This window comes from Achroia grisella, unplaced genomic scaffold (assembly GCF_030625045.1).
Source record: "Achroia grisella isolate CSIRO2021 unplaced genomic scaffold, CSIRO_AGI_Agris_v1 utg540, whole genome shotgun sequence".
Classification (NCBI taxonomy): domain Eukaryota; kingdom Metazoa; phylum Arthropoda; class Insecta; order Lepidoptera; family Pyralidae; genus Achroia; species Achroia grisella.
In genome coordinates, this window is record NW_026712925.1 from 1,671,895 (window position 1) to 1,695,202 (window position 23,308).

Consider the following 23,308-nt stretch of genomic DNA (forward strand, 5'->3'; position numbering starts at 1 on the left):
ACAATAGTCATACTGATTTTGTTCTATCATAACTTACTCTAAATTTCTTCACATTTGAAATCATGAATAAAAGGAAATAAAATTTATTTATAATAAATAATAATAAATTACGAGTATAACAGACGCTCTTGAATGAGTTTCTGATAATTATTTTAATTGAGATGTTAATTTTAGTATCCATCTATTCAAAGAAAAATAGTGGGCATTTAAAAATAGGCTTAGAGTATAAATCGATTAATTATATCTATATGAGAGCGTAGAGCGTGTGTATTACATATTCTAACATAATTGTAGAAATCGATGAGGTGTCACAATAACCTCATGTCTACTGAAAAAATAATCGTAGCAATGGAAATATGAATTATTAATTGAACACGCCATTGTACTTTTACTAATAGGTACTGAGCGGTCAATGATACTCGAATGATGTCCGTAAATGACATGTGTTGTTAGCTAAAAATATAGCTGGTACAGAAATAAGTTATTTCATTATGAAGGTCTTAATGATTACGATTTTAATGACTGTACATTAGAGAGAAATTAAGTGAATAAAATAAAAATTATATTACCAGAACCTAAGCTTCGTAATTTGCAAGCCATGTAGATAATTATGATTAATGTTCTGGAAGACTGATATATACTTATTAAAATTATACCCTTATTAGTATTATTTGATTACCCTCAATAATAGATAGTTACATTTTTTGTCCTGTAAAATTGCTTTTAGTATCAGTTTTTAGATACATGTATAGTTAGATACAATACGGACATAATATGAAAACAAATTATGTCTAGTAAGTAAAAATGAGGAAAAAGTAACTATTTGAAAATTTTAGGTCATTAGAAATTTATTGAATTTGTGCAAATTCAAACGGCGCGGCATAAAGGAAAATTTATTATGGTAAGTATTTGCTTATTTAAATTTATGCAAGTTTGGAGTACCTATTTTAAACAATTGAAAGTCAATATTTCCATAATTTTGTGAGAAAATATCTTAAATGTGTATCCATACTCATACCATTTTAATAGAATATTTTTAAGATTTTGACAAATGGCATACGTATAGAAATAGAAACATTATAACATACGTGGATAAATATACTCCACTTGCTACGATTGTTATTAAACGGGCAGAAAGACATAATTGTAGGATAATATTATAATAAGCAAAGGTGTGTGAAATACCATTATTTAATTATGAAATGAAGCATTTGTATGTTCGATAGCACTGAACTGAAATGCATAGTTTGGTTCGTTACCTATATGTGAACAAGATTGCGTGCCTCGCGCCCATTGTCGACCTTTGAATTTTAATGACGATGGCGCAGAGGTTACCATCTTCAACTATTCTTGGCATAGCATCTATTACATAATTTAACATACACATACAATAAGTACAAATAGAACACACACATACAATTCAAACACTTGTGGTAGATAGTTGTTACGGTTAAAAGTTATAATAACAGAACATAATGCATGGTTGTGGAAAAGTTGATAAAAGTAAGAGTTTATTTTAGACGGAATGGCAAAGCATGAGTCACATTTTGGTGATGCTATTCATGTATATAAACGAGGATGCCACTTGCCATTAGGTGGGCCGTCAGCTTGTTTGCCATTCCTGACGCTGCTGACTGCGGAAACTATTAAGGAATTAATGGACGGGTACGTAATCAGGCCACAAAGCTCGTCTTTGCAAATTGAATTATGAATATCCTATTTTTGTGAGATCATCGAAAAAAAGGGATAATAAAAGCACAGATATACATGGAGTGTACTGGATAACAAATCGTTCCCAAAAGAGCTTTAAAAATGTATCTGTTTTAAATTACGCTCATATTTCCCCGTATATTCTAAACTAAAAATTTATTCCCTCTGGAGCTACAATATATCTGCTATCTAGGCCAGAGGGAATGGGATCCGAGGTTGCGAGTAAAAGCAATTTAAGTGATATGGAATTTTACAATCCGGACAGTTTGTGAGCCCGTATCTCTTAATAATTCAGACTTATTCATTTCACATGTCATAAGTGTCTACAATTTGAGTCTGCCATTACATGAGCTTTCATAATGACTTAAATATATTTATAAATGTTATAATACTCATGACATTCCTTTGTACATTTTACAGCGGGTGATTAGTACATAAATTGTCAAAAATACTGTTCTTTGACATTATGTACATTTAATGACTCATTTGCATTTCATGGTAGTCCCATAACAATATGGTTACTGGTAATAGCAAAAACGAGCTGAGACTAATTTCTGATTCTAATTTCCTAGATTTGAATGATGTAATCAATAGAAACAACAATTTATCATTGCTAAATATTCCACTGAATCATCACAAAGTAATTACTAACTTGATTAGAAATGTGATCTCATATTTAGAAGTAGGTATCGCGTTAATGGAAAGTAACATTACCAATATTTGAAAGCAGTATTTTTCATTTAATATTCCTTTATTTGTAAAACATACTACAAATACCTATGCTAGCCATATTAATAGCCTAAATACGAAAGTGTCTGACTGTCTGTTTGTTATCTTTCGACGTCTGAACTGTTAATGGTCGAACAAATCTGAAATTTGGTCTAAATGATTCATACAATAAGTTCTTTGTAGCAGAAGCTCGTCTCAAGGAGTAGTTCACTCTTAGTGAGGAATAAGACACTATCTTATAATAGGTAATGTATCACAAAATCACAACTTTATCTGTTTTAATAAATAATTAATAGAAAAAATTTACTTTGTTTATTTAGCAATGACGGCCTCGGTGGTGTAGCGGTATAGGACACCGGTTTTCTTGCGATGGTCACGGGTTCGATTCCTCGCTCGGTACAAACAGTTGTGTTCATGAGTGTGATTGTATTGTTATATCGGCCTGGGTGCTTTCTATGTATATGTACCTACATAGAAAATACAATACACACAATATATATACATTTCTAAGTATTTATATCAGTTGTCTAGTAATTACAATACAAGCTCTGCTTACCGTGGGACTAGGTGGGTGTTCAGTGTCCAGGATTATTTATTTATTAATACTCAACGACGATATTAGTTGTTGCACATGACAAATGATTTAATTTGTAACTTCTATATCCAACGAATGGCGTCATACTCTGAGATTACAAATCTGCTAGATCTCCCTCCACAATTAATGCATTCTCAAGAGACAATCTTGTGAGTCATGTCCAATTGAACACCGGAAGCGCAGCCTGACCAATCTATACTTAGTAGTATGTTTTTAATGAATATTGAACATAGACGTTCATATACATAATTGTGGAGCACTAAATTCTGTCATTGTAAAAAAATATATTGATAGATTAAAAGTTACGTTTAATATATCATGTCGTTCGTATTTTATTAAATATATCCATTAAAATCTAGTTCATTTTACTCGAAATATGTTCCAATTCAACATAATCTTCCAATTCACACGAAATACATAGATTTCGTATCAATAATATCGTATTTAGAAATACGTATTATATCGACTAGCATTACATTGCAAGGCTTTCCATAGGGAAGATCATGACATGTATTTATAGCAACAAAAGAAAAAAAAACAATTGTATAAAAAGAACGACGGAATAGGTATATGTTATTACTCGATGTTCTCAATTCGCCTTTCTTTTGATTTATGTAGTGTTTTCTGGGAAGATTTAATTATTGATAATTTGAAATCATTGAACCGAAAACTAAAACCTATTGAAACTATCATTTAACATATAAAAACTAAAAAAGTCTCTATTATTTCATTCAAAGTTTACTGTGTGTTATTTACGATTACGACATATTGTTTTAATTTAAACTAATATTACTTATCAACGACTAATTTGCAAGACAATAGCGTGTTCAGGACAATGTCATATATACACAATAAAGGTAAAACAAACAACGTCACCCTCGCCAGGGGAGGCACGTGTCGACATGTGATGACAATAATTTTTGAACCTTTCATTCAAATGATCTTGTTAGATTGAAATATATTTTCGTATTCACTTGGGAGAACATTGCTTAGATTCTGTTCGCTATACCCGTTCCTTAACATTTTAAATAGATATTTTTTTTTATTTGATCTAATAATATAACTGGAATATATTGGATTTTGTTGATGATGGTTAAACCTAAAAATACTTAATCGATTTTGAGAACTCTTTTAAATGAATCAAAGGATTGGAATTAAAATTTTAATCGTTAATTTTTTTAAAAATTAGTGAAATCCGAGATAGAAAGAGATAAAGAGAGAATAATAGAACACAATTATTTCAATTCGGCTTATTTCAAATAGATTTTAATTTCATAGAGGTAGCCAAAAAGCAGCCAGCGGACATAATCTTAGCATTTGCGGGAGATATACGCCAGCGACGTAGCACGTCCGCGGGCGCTGAAAAATCAATAGTCGCGCGCAGATCCCCAGCTCGGGAACTCGGAAACCAGCGCCGGCTACATTACCAACTTGTTTACTACATGCCTTAATTATATGAGACATAGAGTGACGTTGTTACATATTACTTTCACACCTCGCCTCTTATATCGCAATTAAAATGACGCAAAATGAAAGAAATACGCATGTTTAGTTTTTATTATCGAAACATGTTACGAGAAATTGCGCCTAATCTGGGAAGCTCGTATACACACGCATTTATACAGGCATACGTTGAATATTCAGTATTTAATGAAAGAATAATTTCATGACAATGTGAAAGATAGAGTTATAGAAATTATGAGACAGGAAACACGTTGGGTTTGCACGGGTTTATTTTTTAATATTCATAAAAAAAGAAATACAGTCGACTTTACACTCTAATAAAGTAATTTTCTATACAATGTAAAAGATTGTTAAAATCTATTATGTGCTTCGTGAGTTTATCCAATACAAACACAAAATAAAATAAAATACCTTAGATAAAATTTTAGTCCTTTTTATCTAAAGGTATTTACTTAATATTAGTTCAGATAAATAACGCTGAGACTAAAATAAATTCCATGAGATTTAACCGCGTGAAACAAGGGTTGACGTATGAAAGTATTAGACGCCTTCCGACGGATTTACAGACGTGACCCTTTTGTAGATTCGTCATCTTTATAATATCTGCCATGATTCCACACATTCTACCCACGTTTGGGTGAGCTTGTAGTGAAAGGGTTATTTTCTTATAAACATCTCGATTCATCGAATCTCGAGAGCGCTATATTCGATATGATGTAGCAATATTTTTTCCCGAGCACAGCTATTTCTTTGAACGACATAGTGCCTGCAAAAGTTCTCAACGTCAATTCAAAAACACAAAAGAGTCTGGAGATATCATAAAAGGCTAAGAAGCAAAAGATAAATCTTAATGTACGAGTAAGTACGTACTTATTATAACCGTTAAAATTTGCAAGGCACTTGGCTGTTTGCATTTATTCACACCATTAGCAATTAATTATTAACGTTCGACTATAAGGCACTGATTTTTTTACGAGGGAGAGATTATTATACCTTTATAAAGCTAGCCAGGTGGGTTATAGATACAAGGTTCTGTTCCGAATTTGTTTGCGTATCTGTATTTTGCTTTGTTCCTTTAAAGGTGTTTTACGACAGTTACGAGTTTTACATTGAATGTTTGTCATTCAGTTTTGCAAACAAATTTAGGAGTTTACGTTGGGATTTTAGCAGAGGAATATTTTTAAAGGACAAATTCCCGATACGATTCGCATCTACTTCTCAATTATTAAAATTGAGTGTATTTTCAATAATATCACGATATATGTCACGTTAAAAGCATAATCTCCTTCCATTGTGTTATTTGAAACCAACTCACCCTGAAGCCCCAAATTTGAGTGATAAGGGTTAAGTTTGTCTCGTGGGGGTATATTTTTAATCTAATATTTAAAATTATAAATCATTATATTGTTATTAGGTGACGTCCATAATTTTAGTACTAGTATAACATGAGTGACTAGCTTGTTTTATTCTAATTCACAAAAAATGAGGTTCTCAGGGTGTATACCAAGTGTATAGAAAACGCTAATAGTAACTACTCGTCTTCTTTTGTGATAAATAACGATGAGAATAATTATAAAATTAGTTTGTAGCGGTTACGTGGAAACTATGTAACGAAAGAAAGTAAATGTTGTTCTTAATGTTCACAAGGTTGAAATAATTTTAAGGGTTTTGGGTGTTTAAAATATATATTTTCATTATAACTATAAAAACAAGCATCACTATATTCATCCAGAATAAATAAATGTACTCAATGTTTGGAAACATGGTTCAGTTTGATAACCAATAAAATGATTACTATTTTTTATGGTCTAGCGACCCGTCCCGGCTTCGTACAAATCTTTGAATTTCTCGGCTTGTTCTATACCTACTATAAGAAGCATGTATTAATTATCTATACATATAAATAAAATTGTAGTGTCTATTTGTTATATTGCAATAACATTTTTTACAATTTTTGTCTGTCTCTGTTTGTTCCAGCTAATCTCTGAAATGGCTGGACGATTTTAACGGGACTTTTTTGGCAGGTAGCTAATGTAATAAGGAGTAACTTAGGATACTTTTATTTTAGAAGAATAAATTTAAATTTTACGCGGAGTCATCTAGTGAATACTCTATACTGAATTGAACTTGAATCACTCTATATATATTCCTGAAAACAGCATTAAAATCCGTTGCTTAATTAAAAAGATATAAGCGAACAGACAACGGTGGCGACTTTTTTTTAAACTATATAAAGCGAAGGGTTGGCTAAAACATTGTATACCGAATAGGCTAGTTGTATATTTTAGTCAGTTGCAGTCAGACTGAGACAACAGGGACTTAAACCTTTGTCTAATATTTACTATCACTTCACTAATAGTTTAGCATAGGCTTGCCAATTATTAGATACTTTATAAGTTGATGCTGTTGTCTATAAACCATGCAATATGGGGGTAGAATTTCAATAGCTATTTTAAAGAGACAACACACCACAAGAATGCATTTCAAAATTGCGACCAAAAAAAAACTTTGCAGTATTCCTATACTGTGTCACATTAAAAGCTAAACAATTCAGATTAGGTTATCATTGGACAGTGCGAATCAAATCTAGTTCGCAATAAAAAATGTATAGCATTCGTTATATTGCAGTAGACCTGAGGGATACAAGTTAAATTAGAGAATGCATGCAGTAATTAAAACTTTCAGTTAAAAATTCCATTTATATACAAATTTGGTACACCATAAAAGAACAAATTGATTCAACTGGGATTATTAGTAGTTAGGATTAGTAACACCACTGCTAGAAAATGCACGTCAAGGATCCCTCTGCATGGTCCTTCCTAAAAACCATTGTGTTTATTTTACTTACGAATTTACTTGTCCACCCAGCAAATGGGACTAGAATGATTAACAAGCTAACGGACCACTTACAGTAAGTAATAATCGTCTCATATGTACATAAACAGTAGTACGAATATCAGGTTGAAAACCTGACACACATGATCTCATGCTTTCCATTTATGCGTTACACTTACTACCTTTTCAGAGGACTAAGATGTCATGTATCTCATCTTGTAAATTCACTGCATAATCAAAGTTTGCTTTGTAAACTGTGTTTCGGACATAGTTTTTTTTTATATACTTTCTTAAATTTGCGCGCGTTTAACCGATTGAAACACAGCTTACAAAGCTGCTTGGCGGGTGAAATAGGCGACACTCAGGTCCCTGTGTCCCACGAAGACGTTTTACGGTACCTCTTGTTAACTTCAATTTCATAATATCATACTCAGAATATATGTATGTCATTATATGACTGCGTACGCGGGAGCACCATTATCCAATTAAAAAAATAGAAACAACATATCTATTAGGTTTTGTGTTTATATCATGTTACGTACGTACAGTTGACGTCATAACTTACGTCGCTGCCAGTGAAGTGCATACCAAAGGGAATAATGTTGTTAATATAATTTATGCTGTTTTTACCTTGTTTCTTTCTATATTTTTGACATATAATTGACAGTATAATTATAATCCATACTAATATCATTAATGTGGAACTGTATGTTCATTGCTTTCATGACTACTTGGGTGAACAGCACGCATCTTAAAGAAAGACGTCAATATAGATTACTATCGATATACCTTATGCTTGTTTGCCACCATAGTAGTATAAAAAATATATATACCCTATATACTATACTAGCTTTTGCCCGCGGCTTCGCTCGTGTTAAGAAGTATTATTTTTAATTAGGTATAGTTTTTGTTTAGCGTGTGTAAAAAATTAGGGCCTAGGGGATGCCAACGTCATATTAGCTTTATACATGCAAAGTCTCAGCCCGATCGGTTTAAAATTGACAAAGTTTCATACAAACTTTCATCCCCTATTTTATACCCTCGGGGGTTGAATTAATCAAAATTCTTTCTTAGCGAATGCCTACGTCATAACATCTACCTGCATGCCAAATTTTAGCTCGATCTGTCCAGTGGTTTGGGCTGTGCGTTGATAGATCACTATGTCAGTCAGTCACCTTTGAGTTATATATATTTAGATACCCTATGACCTTCTGCCTCATAAGGACATAAATAGGCTATATTTAACTAAAGCAGACGAAGCAACGGGAAATAGTAATGTAACTTAGGATAAAAGCCTTTGTGTTTCGAAATATGTTAATATGTGTAAGTTGAGTCTTCGCATAAGAAATAACAAGCAATATAAGTCATATTGCCCGAGATAATAAAGTTAACCCGTGTGTCAAATCTCACTTATTTACATGTATGTATATACTTCCTTCTTCACACTTGTATCATGTTTTAAGTATTCCAATCCAGAAAGACCAAAGAGAATCCTTACGATTGTCCTTGAGTTTGTACGTTCGTTTTTCTACAATTGGTCCAATCATAATAGAAAGGAAAAATAGGAAAAAATACTTTTACTGTCTATGCAAGGGGCCAAATGCGTGAAATGTTAATTTCCAAATAGTTTTCTTTTATTACCAATATAATTACATTTAATAAGGGCTCATATGTAGATACTAGAGGAAAATTAGAATTATATTTCTAAGTAGCATAATCTTTGGAAAATTCTTCATAAACACCAAGTACTGGAAATCCTAACCATAGTATGATTACCGTTGTATGTAAAGAAAAAGAAGTACATAATTTGTTTGGTAAAGTCCGGTACCCTATTCGCAGTTTATCCTCAAATTATTTTCAAAAAGGGGTAGGTTTTTTATTTCCTTGTATGTAATTTCTATATTTTTGTGTTTACTACGCGATGTCTTCGCTGAATTCCTGTTTCTGTATCGATTTTATGATTTGTTTCTATTCGAAAGGAGAGAAATGGAAGTCGAAAGAAAACTTGATATATTATCACAACTCCTTCCCATCTCAGTAGGTAGACCGAGACTAGATATAACTACCACTTGACATACCTATGCACATTTTGTTAATCATATCTAAGTTAAATTTTACTTTTGCAAAATATAGTCTAGTTAAGCTGTTCGAAATAGATACAACATATAATAGTGGTTTTTACATTACATTACACATTTACCCATTTTTGCAATAATGCAAAAATGGGTAAATGTGTAATGTAATGTGTGTGTAAATGTGCTCGAAAGTTATCGGTTAGGTTAATCAGCTAGTATGAAATAAATTGGTTTAATAATTAAAAAACCACTATTATATGTTGTATCTATTTCGAACAGCTTAACTAGACTATATTTTGCAAAAGTAAAATTTAAAATGCAAAATGTCCTGTTGTATAGCCTATAGTCTTCACTGATGAACAAGTTATCCAACACTAAAAGAATTATACAAATGGGATAAATTAGATAGAGATCACCCCCAACATCCAAACACACATAATTTACCTCTTTGTAATATTAGTATTGATTTGAACAAAGCATTCTATTCAGTATGTTTATATTACACATATTGTGTCTTTCTTCTTTCTTAAATGTAAAGTTGTACAACATTCATTTAAAACAGCAACAGGCATTTGATTTTGACATGATTTTTATTTTTCTTAGCCAATACTACATTCTGAACAACTAGTAGAATAATATATATATACAAAGGACTATTCAAAGGTGCTCTAAATAAAGATTATTGAAATAAAGAATATTTCTTTTTTTTTAAACAATTATTAATAGTATTATAATAATGTATAAATATTATTATTCCCTCATATTGACATCTTCCTAATATTAACATCTTCCATATTGTGTTAAATGTATAACATATAGAAATTATTATACCAGCCATGTTACCATGAATACATATAAAACTTTGTAAAGAAGTATAATTTTTAATGCAGTCTTCTATTAAAATTACTCTCAGAGATAGTGAAAGGTCACCCTCTGTCATTTAGATATTCTCAGCAAAATGTGAACATATCAATTGGTGCATTTACAACATCAATAGTCCTTCGAGGATTGAAGTTGTTTTTCTTGCATAAATAATAATGTAACAAGTTTATTTTAATAGATGATAATCCTACACTAATGGCATATGCTGGTGGGGCACCAGTGGAAATTGAAAGGATGATCATTACGTCAGGTCAGTTAGCCCATTGTAACAAATTCATAAGAATTAACCACATCGGTTTCCACATGACTTTGAATTTATGCTTATCAATAAGAGTAACAATTATTATTAATAACAGAAATAAATTATGTCTATGTAAGTAACTTAAAAGTAAAAATATAATACTGAAGGTCATATATAACCAGGGTTACAATCTGTAGAACTGATATCTAAGTAGCATTTTAATGAATTCTAAGGAATGCCTCCTTATGTAAAATTATTGTGTACATTTTTGATTTATATATATTTAACTTATCTGTAATAATATGTCAAAAATTATTATAAATTTTATACATTCATGTGCGAATATTCAGTATACAATTGGAACAAGTTTTACTGTATATATATTAGTTTATAGTGCACCTAGCATTCGATAACGTTCTATTTCGTACTGTATGGATTATAATGGTAAGATTAAGAAAACACGTCAGAAATATCCGGGCATGACATCACTTAAAATACTTTCATAATTTGAACAATTCAAAATTCGACACAATTGCATTGAAATTATGGACAATGTGTAAAATAAACTTTTTTTTTATTGAGTCCATGCGTAAAATAATACTAACATAAATTAAAATTCAATTAAACAATCGTATACTATGTGATAAAATCAGATAAATTCCGATAACATTTAATATATAGCTAAGAGCTAACTTACCTGTTATTTGTTATTTTCTATAGCACCTAAATAAAACAATGAGCGATCGGAATCGCTTTGCACACCAACCAGGCACTAAATTGTAGCACAATTTGTGAGAAACTTAAGAAATGGGTGGCACTGACAGTACTGTCGCTGGTCGATCAACTCTGGGCAGGTTACTATCGGGGCCCGAAATGCGCAATGTTTTGACTATGCGCATTGACCTTCATTTTAGTGTCATGCGCAATAATTTTTTTATATTTTTATGTTGATATAGTGGATAATTGTTATTTTACCTAATATTAATGATGTCAGCAATTCATGAAAAATATAATTATGTGAAAATTAATACTTTTATATTATCCGGTATTGTCAAATGGATTGAATAGTAATAAACAGTGCCATCTGTTGACGAGCAGTCGGTACTATCACGTAGTTCAGTTCTAATGAGTGGGAATTAGTATACTTTCTTATTATGCTACTTACTACTAGATAGCGGTATACTTATAATAATCGAATTATACACCAACTCAATAAAAATTTTGTTCTGTGATTTAATACATTTTTATATTTGTAATTTTAATATATTTGTTTAAGCCTTATGTGGTTTTGATAAATTCTGAAACTATTGTGACGATAGTTGCTCTCGAATTTTGTACTAATGTTTTCAAACATAGAAATAAAGTTTAGGCTTTATTTTTGTCTGACCAGAAGACATATATCTATACATTTTTGTTTGAAGAAGGTGCTACATGTTTCGCATTTTCAAAATTTAATTTGCTGTTATTACTATGGAGCTTCATTATAAAAGCATAGCATTTAAATACTGACATTGAAATTGTTATCAAATGTTTTAATTGATATAATATATTACAGATACTTATCACAGAAATACCTAAATATGTACAATAATTCTGTATAAGCTGCCATAGACTAACGATTCGTTATATTACCTATCTATAATCTCTAGATCTATGTAGATATAAATATAAAGTAACGATAAAAATATATGTATTTTTCTGTCCGTTTGTCGTAACGGGTACATAATTTTCAATGATAAATATAATCAGTAACAAATTATGCCTGACATTTTTGAGAATAATAAGATAAATTTATGTATAATTAATTATAAGTACTTAATTATGACAAAGTATTCTATTACTATAGGAGATTCTTATTAAGATACAATGAAACTGAAGTAGCAAAAAGAGAAATGGCGTAAAATGAATCCTGAATTCTTGTGTAATCTCATATTCTGGGAAAAAATATCTATGAACCAATAGTAATCAATATAGTAGTAGGTACTTGTGATGGTAGTCAATTAAGAACAACACGCATTAAAACTTTTACAAATTCTATGAAAAATTGCGACTGACGCTTATATGCAATAACACAATCATCAGTAATCACTAAATATTTTTTCATAAAATGTTAAAAGTAAAGGTTTTCATTAACTGAACTAAGAATGAAAGTATACGTACCTATATATCGAAGTAACTATTTTTTTAAATTGATGATTATGATATATTTCCCCGCTATTTTTAGTTATATTGCGCTATCGGTTTATACTGGCGGGGCACAAATGGAGGATGATAAAATGAACATGAGGTCAGGTTAGTTCGCCCATCATCACAAATCCACCAGGGAATAATCACGGTGGTTTCCAGTGATTTCCAGGGAACCACGTGGAGGTCAACCTGACATGGTACTTTGCTACCAATAAGGTCATCATCAGTTCACATTACTATCAATCATTCTTCCTCCCGAAGTAACTATTATTAATATAAGGAGAAGATTGTTCATCACACATTGCTCACGTTGTATATAATTAAGTTTAAATGTGCAATAAGGAATATATAAGAAATAAAGGTAAACAGTTTAATACCTATGGGACTACATGGAATTTATAAAGTCATATCAAGAAAAGTAATGAGAAATGAGAGAGAGGAAAAGTGATATATTATTTTTTAATTATTCTAATAAAAAGACTGTATCTCGGGAATCTCTAATTATTCCATTCGATATAAATTATTTTTATATCGATAAAGGAATTATCGCTATCAGCTAATACTGTGGACTTGAATCTTCTAATGATAAATGCTTGTTGCATATTAAATATCAAACTATTTTAAAGTTATAATCCCCCAAATATCATTAATAAAAAATTACAAATTTGTGTATTACCTACTACAACTTATTATACATACAATAATATATAAAAAGGTGACATGTTAATTGTCTTACTGCGCCCAGTGACTGCACTGCTCTCTACTACCCAAAAAACTACAAAATATAGGAGGTAGCGACTTTGTAGGTATAATAAATCGAATTATAACATTTTATTAACATAATAATGCAAATAAAACTGTCTGAATATAAAATTATATAGCGTTATTTACCGTTATTAGGTATTTTACGTCGCCGTCATGTTAGATTAACGACGTTATCACTGGATAGTGATAATGTTATCAATTGTAGAAGGCGTAACAAACATGATAAGGTACTTTTTTAAAATTTCGTCTTCAAAATATTATTGATTAGATACTCTGCTTATCATCAGCACAAAGGCATTAGAATAGAAGGGATGAATATAAAGAAACGATTCTCCTATAATATTAGAGCATTTACAGAGATAATGGGTTTTTGTTGAATTCAAAAGTATAAGTGGTTTAAGTATATTTAATCAGTATTTAGGTATATATATGTTCTAGATTGCGTGAGTCTTATTACAGTAATTGAATTGTTTTGGATAGAATTTTACTAAATTATTTAGTAAAGTAGAGAGTTTGCCGAGATGGGCTGACTGGCCATACTCATCTTATCATTCTCCACAGCTGCCTCACAAGCATATGCCACTAATGGAGGCGAGTGTACCAATCCATTATCATCCCTAAAAGATACAAGTACATAGTAAAATTATAAAGCGAATTTGTTTCTATTGGTCTGTGAGTTACATTTTCAACTCTGCCTGAAACGACAGATAAATTGTGTCTCGAAGTTAGACTTAGGCTATTTTCTAAAATAAGCATACAAATACAAATAACGTATAACATGTTCGTAATAAATCATTAACACGACCGAACGAAATGTTTTTAGATATTTTTCAATTATTTGTTCTTCATATCACTACTCAAGTATAACGTATCAAATTGATAACGCTTATCAGATGTAATCACGCAATTATGTAAGTTTAACGGCCGCTATGTCGTTAGCGTCGCTATCCGTTAAACCTTGATATTATCACATACGTTACAAAGAGATAAGAGAGAGATAAGGAGCTTACTTGAATCGATAATTTTTTTATGATTATAAACGATCTAAGGTATTATATTAACAAAGATAAATAATATACAATGTTGTTTATATGAGTATTAATAAATATATTTCAGCTAACTTGGACGAATGAAAGTTTATATGATGCACTAGTTTGACATTAATCTATCTAGTATCTACAAATAAATTGACATTCTTATTATCTATATCCTATCTTATAAATATAACAAAGTTGGATCTATCGTGATATATAACTGATCTCATAAAAAGCTAACTAAGAAATAAACCAAACCAAACCAAACAACTTCTTCATCACACTTACTTGACATTTATCGTTATAACTCGCACAATTTACATAATAACTTTATTTTTTTTTCTGTGTTATTCTGATGTATTTAAAGCTGTATATTAACGTAAAGTTTCATTAAAATCCGTTCAATAGTTTTTGTGTGAAAGTTTGGCTTGCTATGTAAGGTGAGCGATCAATAACTGTCTTTGTATATAAATAAAGATCTATTTACAATTTAGTAAAGAAATTTGAATGTGACATATTTTTTAAAATGGAGAATATATGCTACTTAGACTTTGTTTAAAGTGTTTCATCGGTGAAATTCTCAGTCCTGATAAACAAATTACATTTGCGTCACAGAGTATTTATTCTGTAATGTCATTGCTTATTTACGCTGTATTATCATACTGCAGTACCTATGCGACTAACACTTTCTTTCAGGTATACAAAAGCACGATTTTTAACCCATTTTACCTGTCGTACTATATGAAAAACTTAAAAAAACTTTTGAATTTCAAGTTATTTTAATGTGTTCCGGTTTTCCTTTGGAAGTATAGTATAAATATGTAGATAAATGAACTACCTTATACATTTAAACTATTTATCTTTATATGAATAAAGACATGTCTCTATATACATATAATAACATTTTATATTGAATTTCCAAAATGATTAAAGGATTATTTCTCCAGATATGCCGGGCACTTAAGATGTGCATACATGTACCTAACACTTTTTACCAACATATTTATATATAGATTTTATAAATGTATTAATAGAATCAAATAAAAGAAGGGAAAAATATTTTACTAATTGTAATTAAGAATTCCTTGCTCTTTGTTAACAAGTCTATGAAGTTTTCACTACTGTCCGTCTTTTTTATATAGTAACTATTCAAAACTGTAATTATAATTTATTGTTGTGCGTGTGATATATTATATTGTAGTATCGTTAACTAGGTTAAAAGTATCTTAACGTGACATGTATGGTAACACGTGTGAACTGTGGCACAAACGCAATTATTAATGTGTGAGAATTATCACGTTAATATTGCATTATACCTATTTAAGATTGCAAAGTTTAATAACGAGAAAGTGAAAAAAACAATCATCTAACTATGTGCTACAAAGTTATATTAATTTTTGCATTTCTTTTTGGTATTTTGCGTTCGTTTATTAAAAACTCGTTTTCCTTAATATCGGAAATACGCTTTTCTATTAGAAAAAATATTTATTTAAAAGTATATACAATTATATACGAAAGTCACATCAGGTCAACCATCGTCGTTAAATTTTGATAAATTAGGCGATGGGATGATGACCTAACTTCATGCTCATCCTATCATCCTCCACTAGGCCCCACCAGCTTATACCGTTAGCACTGGCTGTTTCGTCTTATCACTATCAGCTAGCAAAAAAAAAAAAAAAATGGTATTTCGAATCTTGAAAAATAAATAGATTATGAAAAAGTCGTCTGTGTGAGTACCTTTGTCTCATCTATTTCAGTTAAGTAGGTTGCTTTGTAAGCTGTGTTTCGGTTGAAAGGTGGAAATAAAGTAAAGCAGTGAAATTACAGAGTTATATTCTGCATACCCTGCAAGCATAACGTCTTAGTCCTTCAGAATAGGAACCGATGAGTGGTATCACGGGCGTCACATGATAATGTGATTGTTAATAGTTGATGGGTTACATTTACCACCATTTGCATCCGTAGGTTTGTCAGCTATTTTAACTACACAAACGAAATAAACTTTAACAGATTTTTGTCGTGTACAAGTATACTGTATATAGCGCAATGTATGACTTTCTAATTAAACTTATATTAATTTATCCTGCAGTATTATCCATTGTATTGCCTCATAGTTATTTCTGTAGAATTATATTTAATAATTATGTATTAGACAATGTAATTAAATTGATTAATCAATATCATTGAATCTAATCTGCTGCGATATATGCAGTACTAATCTAATATAAATCAGTACTAATCTATTTTTTTAATTTATCCAAGATTCAGTGAATCATTACATTGATGTAGGTAATAAATGGATTTCAATATAAGAATAGTATATTTATTTACACAACAACGAAAAAGGGATAATAAAATAATAATAATTTAATTGTAATACACGGTGTTGATTGCCTGTAATACTGCAACGGCACAGAATATTACTCACTGATAATGTATGTAAATTAAAGAATTTTTAAAATTGGTAGGTACATACAAAACATTTAATAGTTACTGTTTATAATATTAGTACAGTTATAATATTAGTATAAGTAATCTTGTCTGTGGTACTGATAAAGAAACACATAACCTTTTACGACCAAAGAAACCGACGCATATCTGTCTTTTCGTTGCTACCTCAACTGCCTTCCGCTTGTTTTGTTTCAGTATGAAAGATGAAAAAAAGTATTGAGATTGCGAGAGTCATGACAAGTTAGTCTTCAAAAATGGCAAGGCATAAGAGGTAGGTAGGTGGTAAGAGGTGGTTTCTAAATGTATTTGGTGACGTCCGTAATATTATTGATGAACGTAGATGCTTGTTTCAACGTTCCATTCAGTTTGTCTGCCATTTAATTTTGTAAAAAACTTTTTATCTTTACAAAAGTTGTAAAGATAAAAAATACTGGTTTGTTTGAATCTGAAAAGTGAATATTTGCTAAGGGATCTGAATGTTCACACGGTCTTGTGGGATTTCCCTTTACGCGCATCTTTTATTATGACGTATGTGCCGGTGCATGACAATGCACGCACGTACCGACATCAGGTAATATTTATGGAAAAACGTTAACTTAGTATTCGAGTCACGTAACAATAATTTTAAGATAACAAATGCAATAACAGGAAAATACATAATAACAATAATTATAAAAAATAATCAAGGTTAGGATGGTGAGGTATGGTAGCGACGATAACATTCATGTCAAAAGTGTCGAAAAAAGGAATTGTAACCATTGACCTGCCATTGTGCTAATACTTGCAGTGTTTATTGTATTTACAATAAAGATGGTCAACAGGTAAATAGGGAAAACGCAGAGAAGACATGTAGTAACTCGTATATGAACATACAGAAAAATCTTATTACCATGTCCTCATTTCCAAAATGTTTACTCTTGTACAGTTAAGCAAAATAATTTCAGTTTGTAGTTTTTTTATCGTAAAACAAGTAAATGATTGCGATTGTTACCAACGATATACTTGTTTACCTATGTGTACCCGTATACAAAAGTAATAGGAGATCCTGCTAAGGAATCCCTTTTGCAATTATCTTAATCCGACTGCTCTACTCTAGTTCCCCGAGTTATCTATTGCAATCTATCAATATTCCCAGCAGTCGGATATATGTATGTAAATGCAACTGCAGTCTGCACTCCCAGTGGAAACTATTCACAATCAACTATATATGGGCAAACCGTAATTGACATTGACGTAGACAATTTTACGACAGACAACAAGAGCGACTGATACTACGGTATATTTAGACGTGAGCCGCGATATAGGGATCTCATAAATAAGTAAAATAACATATAAGTATATGTATTTTTTATGTGACTGAAATCTAAGAACAGTGTGTACAGATAAAAGAAAAGTTTCCTTTTTTTACATTATTATAGATAATTTTTACAATATTGGTCTCCATAAGATGTCCTCAAAAATCAAGGCATGTTTTCATAAAACGGGAATAATTAGAAAAAAAATAATTATATTATACAGCCATTTGTTTAAGTTCAACATATAAAACCTAAGCAAACATAAATGACTACTTACTACTACCTACTCCAAAATCGATGCGTTCAAATAGATTTTAAAAACCCGTTAAAAAAATTCTGGATTATTCTGAATCAAAGGTTTCAAATCAATTGTTGCTTATTTTAACAAAACACGAACGAAACACTCGCCAAACTAAGAACATCTCTTCTCAGAACACGTTAAAGAGTGACCGGTTCCCGTATAATAAACTGGAATACGAATTTACTGGACGTCGAGTTATGTCCCGTTGTTACATTTCAATATAATTGACCATTAGTTGGACGGATAGGTTCGCAAAATGGAAACGAATACGCAGAGATTTCTTGATGACACGACAAATACTTTATAGCATCTATTAGTGTAAAACGACATTACATTTTCATATAAGGTTATAAGTTCTATTATTTAGGTTACTAAGGTATATATACTGTACGAAGTCGTATGGGGTAAGTTTATCTCACGTTTATTTTTGAGGCTGCGATAAGGCAGTGAAGTTACAGGATCCGGAGGCTTGACAACTTAGTTACGGTCGAAATAGATGCGAGAAGTATGCCAGATGTCTTTCTACAATCTTCTAAAAGCTTCTAGCAGGCTCCTACTACATTTGGCTGAACAGGTAGAGAAGCACTAAAGGGGCAGGTAAGTATTGATGTACGTCGGCAAGTGGCTCCTTAAACCTACATCCGCGTCGTAAGTCCTGGGAACTGTTCGGAGTTTTCCTCTCTGCCACAGTTTGGACCCGGCTGCCGTAGGGTGAATCTATGAAATGTTAAGATGTCAGTCGCTGTTCTTAAAAAAATACATTTTGTATGATCTGTGCTTTGTATGTAAATAGGCGACGTTTGTTACTCAGCATCAGGCTCAGCTTGTTTGCCATTACATAAAGAGGTAGTCATCATTAAAAAAAGATTTCCTGACTACGACATCAGGATATAACGCGCGGACGTACTACCATTATAAAGAGAGAGAGCGGATTTTATTACGAGGAAAGTAAACTCCGGAACCACTGCACTGATTAGAGAAATTATTTTACTGTTTCAAGAGTAAAATAGTCTATGTAACTCTGAAATAATGTAATTTCAGAGTTACATAGACTATTTACAATATCTATATAAAACTCGTAAAATTATAAGAACTATTTATAGAAATAGTTTTTTATAAAAAGTATTTTATACTATATTATTTAAAAATGGAATTTATTTGAAATATATAATCTTTTATAATGAAAGTTGCGTGGTTGATCGTAGATTGTGGTTTATAGTAGTAGAAAAGAACAGTAAAGAGTCAGAGAACACTAATGTCAGGATACTAGACTGTTGCTAACTACAGTACCAATCTCGTATTTTACCCAATGTTCTTGATTGTGCATAGGCATAATATAATTCCTTAATTACATTTGGTATAGTTATAATTTTTTGATGCTGAATCACATTTTATAATTGCATAATTATTTAATGATTGAATAACGTTGGGAATCATATAATCTAGAATGAAACTTTCGAATCATGAGTCAAAATTTACTCACTATTTTATAACAACACCTAAAATACCAATCAGAATATACTTAAAGAGTAACTCTCTATATAAATATAAGTGTATACTTTATATAAAGAATACACTTACATTATTTACATATAAACATCACAAACGTATTGAATTTCTTTTAGAATGTTTAAAAGCTACTCGTATGTCTTTATTGTGTAATTCGTCTCTGTTTTTGCCATATTATGTGTGATCGAGCAGAAGTTTTAGATACACGTAAATATAATGTCAAGTATTATAATAATAATTGATTTATGTAAATGGAGTTAAAAGAAGGTTTATAATAACTGTGTAAAAAAACAATACCCTTTAAGATTCAAAATTATCGATTCAATTATTACCTGTGTATATTATGTATGCTCATTTGATCTTGTGCATGTACTTCTTTTTATGTTTAAAGTGTGAATACATACATTTAGCACTTCGCTTTACCGATGGTCGCGGGTTCGATTCCTCGTACGGTGCAAACATTTGTATGATTATTTTTGTCGGTCTGAGTGTCTTCTATGTATTTACAAATAAAGTATCTAAATATTTATATCAGTTGTTTAGTACCCATAACACAAGTTCTGCTTACCGTGGGACTAGATGGCGCTGGGTTAATTGTCCAGGGTTATTTATTTATTTATATATCACTATATACACATCTATATATTATAAAACATAATACCCACCCCATACCCCGTGTCAGTGGGTTCGCGATAATCTCAAAAACTACTTAATATATTTTGATGCCGTTGAATTATATATAAAAAGTGATTCTAGTGAGTATAATTCTTAAGGCTTTGTCTAAATTAATTGAAATATTCGTGCAAAACCGAGGTAGTTCTATTTTTGTACACACATATATATTCTTATTTATATGTAATTGTATCTCAAATGTACAGTAAAACTTATCAAGTGTATCAGGTGTAAGTGGGATTTGATGTATACTATATAAAACGTAATGATAAGATGTAAAGAATTGCACATGAGTAAAGAAAATTTGTCATTTATACTAGCAGAAATTTTTATTTAACATTAATGATCACTGTCATTAAATAGTGATACTGTGATGAAATTGAGGTGACTAACTGTATGAGGGACTGTCCCACACCCCATACTCAAGTCATGCCTGAACACATTGTTATGATTGACAAAGTATTTCAATTAAAATAGTGTACACATAAAAATACCTCTCTTGCATCTGCGTTTGACAATCAAGCTAATTTGGAAAAGAGTGTTTCCCAAATTAACTTACCCAAAATAGAACACGCTATACCATCATACGTCTACAAGACAGGTGGTGCTTAACATGACACGACCCTTCAGCTTGATTGCCATTTGTGTAGAATAAAAGAATTATTTAAACCTGTAATAGTAGTTACATGGGCTGTGACTCCGAAAAAATCACAGCGTAATTCCGCTATTTTACGCTGACAATTTTTCGTGGTTCTTCAAAATAGTTGAAAGCTCAAATAAGAGAATATTACAGAATTATTTAAAATCTGTATGCAATCGTAATGTGCTCCATACACAAGTTACGATACTGTGTACTGACCACACATAACAATTATGATTTGTCACATTCCATTCATGTTACAATGTACTGAACACAAGCAGACAGACAGTACAGACAGTAGTAGATTTTTTGTACTGATAAAGTTTCCAAAAAATAAGCAAATAAATGCAGGTTTCAAGCGAATATTTTACGCTGAGCATTGAGGTCCTTTTGTCGCCGTAAGTTGGAAATTTCACAGTAACAATAAGTACTATTATTCAATTTTAGAAAAGTTTGTGCAAAAGTGTGCGAAAATAAGTAATTATTTAAGTGTAACATGTTTATCTTGACGTCATAAGAAGACGGATGTGTCTGATCACAATGCCTTAAGCGCATTAAGGGGCACATTAATCACGTACAATTTTTTTTATACTATATGTTTCTAGTAGCTTCGTTTGCTTTTATTAAGACAAAAGGTCGATCTCCGTCCTTGTGAGTTACGTTCCATACTCTGTACTTAAATTATTGTATTCGCAAATAAAGCAATACAGTCAATTGAGACAACCTACTATACATTGACATGTCTTATTTAATCTCCTACATTACATATAGAAATTTTTGTATTGAAGCACAGATGGCATTGTAAAATACATAATATGCAATATTATACATAGAATTTTCAAATCAATACAAACAATCAAACTTCGAATGAAACTATTTGTATCGCGAGGGAATCGAACTCGCGACTATCGTAAGGGAGGCGGTATTCTGGACCAATACATCACTGAGATAGTCAACAACAAACGATGGTCACATACAAGACATAAGAAATGGTGTATGAATAATGCAACGCATGTGCCTATAATATAATATTAGTAAAAACGTGGAAATAAAAGACTTCAACGAGTTTGACTCTAGAGTGCATGTTTTTTTTATTTATACTAGTTGTAATGATTAAGAATTATTTCATATCCTTTTAATTTATAAAATATCTAAATCAGTTCAGTATTTTTAAATATGCATATATATAATGTATAACTAAAATTTTAATATGCATCTTCAACCTTACCTTTAACACATTATATGGAATCTGCGCAATATTTATTAATTAAGTAATTTCCTTCCACAGATCTCTTTCGCCCATCATAGTTGATCATATTTATTGTAACATATGTTAAATAACAATATTATAAATATAATTACGAAGACTTTCTTGTTACAGTCGATCTATAGTACCCAAGATACGAGTAACAAAGTAGTAACAAAGAAATGGTCATGTTTTTAATGTATACATAGAACAGAAGTATAATTACATTTACTAAATATTCTGGAATATAATATTATTTTATTTCAATCAATTTCCATAAGTACTGTTGAATTCTGAACTGGACGGTAGTGAAAAAATATTAATAAAAAAAAACTTCACGAACCTAAGCGGCTAATGTTACATGAATAAAATGATTTTTTATTTTGATTTTATTAAAATACCGTACAGTAGATTTCTAGAAAATTAATGAAATATACCAATATCTAAAACTCAACTTCCTGTATTCAAAACTTGAATAACGTCTTTTTCATGTTTCCGGTCTTGTTATGTCGGCCGACGATCGACGTCATATATAATGTATCTATGTTGTATAATATATATATATATATATATATATATATGTATATATATATATATATATATATAATATTAAATATAATAGTCATATAAGTAAACTGGACGATGGCTTTCATTCCGGATATAAGTGGTTGCAC

The 23,308-nt window shown here is 30.8% G+C and overlaps 1 protein-coding gene across 4 annotated transcripts in view; it reads right to left on the bottom strand.

Moving 5' to 3' along the window:
* LOC131847572 (synaptosomal-associated protein 25) overlaps window positions 1-11,562 on the bottom strand; it is a 31,806-nt gene extending 20,244 nt beyond the window's left edge. For 2 of the 4 annotated variants that reach the window (XM_059197164.1, XM_059197166.1), the window contains exon 1: window positions 11,229-11,562. The gene's annotated coding sequence lies outside the window, so the exon portion shown is untranslated. The remainder of the gene's footprint in view (window positions 1-11,228) is intronic. The other 2 variants (XM_059197163.1, XM_059197165.1) reach the window with 1 other exon arrangement.
* Window positions 11,563-23,308: the final 11,746 nt, after the last annotated feature.